We start from the raw sequence: 3,261 nt of genomic DNA on the forward strand, positions 1-3,261 counted from the left end.
GATCAACTCATAATTCAACAAATATAAAGATCTCAACAAATTTTACAAGATCTATCTTGTTCAAGCTTCTAGAAAATATTATAAAGTTCAACAATCAAATGTTATATAAGTCCATCATCCATCCAAGGAGGTAAATAAACTAAAAATACATCAAGTCATCTTCGTCTGCCCAAAAGCTTTGCACCCCTTCAAATCTCCTTTGCCTACATAACAACAAACAAATAAACCAGATCATGTGTAACAAGAAAGATTATAAATATAATACGAAATGCCCATGTAACAAGAAAGATTGGAAACAAGACATAACTGTGAAATTCCTTAAACATTCAAATAAATGTCCTATTTACCAACGATATGAACCATCCATGTCATAAAATTATAAGAAGTATCTTGAAGCTAAGTAAAAACATCGTAAATATGATACAACCTAATATAAATGGCACATCAAATTGTTATAATAATACCTATTTCACCATATCAATCAATAGCTACAAATATTCTATGTCCATGTGATCACATGGAGAGCATGAAAGATATTCTTAAAATTTCCTAACATATGAAAATAGCTCAAATGAAGAAAACACAAACTAATTAAACTTAATTTTTTTGTGATACAAGTGTTTTAGTAATCATGGTTACTTGGTTGTTAGGTAAACTCTAATCATAATTTGCAATTTGAACTAATAAAGCAGTAGTAATAAATTTCAATAAATTAAAAGCAATTAGAAAATAAATAAATAAATAAATAAAATTAAAAGTTTAACATGTTACTTAATACTTACTTTTTTTCTCGGACCTTTAGTTCGCCTCACCAACCCTGTTAAAAACAAATTGACAATATTAATTAAAATAAAAATTAGAAAAGTTAACAAGCCATTGATTAATGTGTAAAACAGTAAACATGAGACAAATAATCATCATACATAATTATGGGAAATTTCTTTAAATAAGCTAACAAAACTTACCCATCGTCAAAAATTAAAGTCATCATTATGATTATCATCCTCCTCCTCCTCCTCCTCCTCCTCTTCCTCATTCTGCATTATACTTGAATTCTTGTTATACATCCAACTTCGCTCATTCTGCATTTTACCTGAATTCAGCTATTTAGTTAAACATTATTAACAGAAATAAATCTTATCATTGAAGACAAAACAACAAAGAAAAGCTTATCAAAAAGAAGAAATACAATTAATCAACTATAAAATAATTATTTAAAGCTAACTTTATATACAGATCATTAAATGCATATTAATGAACTTAGAAATACCGAAAAGACGTGAACAAATACAGTTGTCTTCAACTACACTGAGATCATGCCAAATTGAAACCTGCACAAGCAACATTATCAATTATTATAGTATTATTCTAACAATTTTAATAGAGTTGAAGCAATTGTAATTAAATTGAAATAATAATATTTTAATGGAACAAAATTTGGAAAAAACAAAATTACTCTCTATATTAGAGCAATTGTGGATCAGAATTGACATTTTTTAGATGAAAAATAAAATATTTTGATAAGGATATTTTTGAGATAAAAAATAGAATAGGGTCGCTTCTGTTTTTTTCTTTAAAAGAAAATCTTTTTAACAATAATAATAATAATGAGCACCCTTTGAATTTTGTATCAAAGAAAAAAAAACATGTCAACTCTATTGTAATTTGTCCCTCCATTAATTAATTCCAATCTAAAAACTATCCTACAAGTATTTGTAATGATAAAGAGGATCAGTACACAGAAAATCAAAGGTAAATTTATACCTATGGTATACTGGAGCTCCCTATACATTTAGGATTCGAAACCCTAGTATCAAAATTTTGCCCTAGTGTAGTTGAGATTTTATTACTTCCACACCCCTAAATTGTACATCTATATACAAGAAGAACTACAAATCTTTATCCAAAAACAGCCCTAAACCCTATTTCACAGATCATTGGTCATTGACATCTAAGTGATCAAGAGTTGCAGTGCTTTTCTTTGTTAACAAACAAGAATGAAGCCCTAAATTTCACAGATCAGTACTCCACCATTCCAAATCTTGCGACATCAGTGCTAGCAGCGGCGACTCGCGGCCAACTGCCGCCAGCCGCGGCCAGCCGCGGCCAGGCGACCCCACGCGCGGCCACGCGCGGCCAGCCGCAGCCACGCGCGGCAAGGCGCGGCCAGGCGAGGCCAGGCGAGGCCAGCCGCGGCCTCGCGAGAAGAAGTGGGCAGATGTGGGAGAAAGGAGAGGGAAGAGGGGAGAGGGTTACCTGTGCCGCAGCCGATCGGGAAGGAATCAGCCGCCGCAAGAGTTGTAGTGAAGGGATGAGTGAAGGGGCAGATGGGTGGGAGGAGATTTAGGGTTAACTTATAAATTAAAAAATTTCTTTCCATTGCTTATTTTTTGGGACGAATCTTTGATTCGTCCCAGATTTTGGGACGAATCTAGGAATTCGTCCCCAAATCTGGGACGAATTCCAGAATTCGACCCTAAATCTAGGACGAATTCCAAAATTCGTCCCAGAATATAAAAAATTTTAAAAAAAATAAAAAAATGATTTGGAAACACTAAATATGAACTTAGAGATATCGAATTTCCATGAAATAAGTTTCTATGGATTTCTAATTTTCTCGTGATCTTAAAAATATCTTCATCCATAATTTTAACATACTATATTAAATGCGACAATTTTTTTTTATTATGAATTAGGTCAAATTCGGGTTAAAAAATCACCATACTAAATATATGAGGTTAAAATTATGGATGAGGATATTTTTAAGATAATGAGAAAATTAGGAACCCATAGAAACTTGTTTCATGAAATTCCGATATCGTTAGGTCCATATTTAGGCCTTCCAAATAAATTTTCTTTTATTTTTTATTTTTTTAAATTTGGGACGAATTCCTGGATTTGTCCCAAATTTTGGGACGATTCCAGGATTCGTCCCAAAATTAAGAAAAATAAAAATTAAAAGAAAAATCATTCGGAAGGCCTAAATATGGACTTAACGATCTCGGAATTTCATGAAACAAGTTTCTTTGGGTTCCTAATTTTCTTATGATCTTAAAAATACCCTCATCCGTAATTTTAATCTCATATATTTAGTGTGGTGATTTTTTAACCCGAATTTGACCTAATTCAGGTAAAAAAACACGAAACACAATATATAATTTTAAAATTAAGGAAGAGGATATATTTATGAATAAGGGAAAATAAGAAACTTATAGACTCTTGTTTCATGAAATTCTGACATTTGTTGATCTATATTTTTAG

General features: G+C 31.7%; 1 long non-coding RNA gene across 1 annotated transcript; it reads right to left on the bottom strand.

Moving 5' to 3' along the window:
- Positions 1-260: 260 nt before the first annotated feature.
- LOC121973331 lies at positions 261-2,440 on the bottom strand. Its single transcript, XR_006109514.1, has 4 exons — positions 2,257-2,440; positions 1,271-1,331; positions 966-1,093; positions 261-817 (listed from the first exon to the last, which is right to left on the bottom strand). It is a non-coding gene; the product is annotated as an uncharacterized LOC121973331 (long non-coding RNA).
- Positions 2,441-3,261: the final 821 nt, after the last annotated feature.

Source organism: Zingiber officinale, chromosome 4A, assembly GCF_018446385.1.
Source record: "Zingiber officinale cultivar Zhangliang chromosome 4A, Zo_v1.1, whole genome shotgun sequence".
Taxonomy (NCBI): domain Eukaryota; kingdom Viridiplantae; phylum Streptophyta; class Magnoliopsida; order Zingiberales; family Zingiberaceae; genus Zingiber; species Zingiber officinale.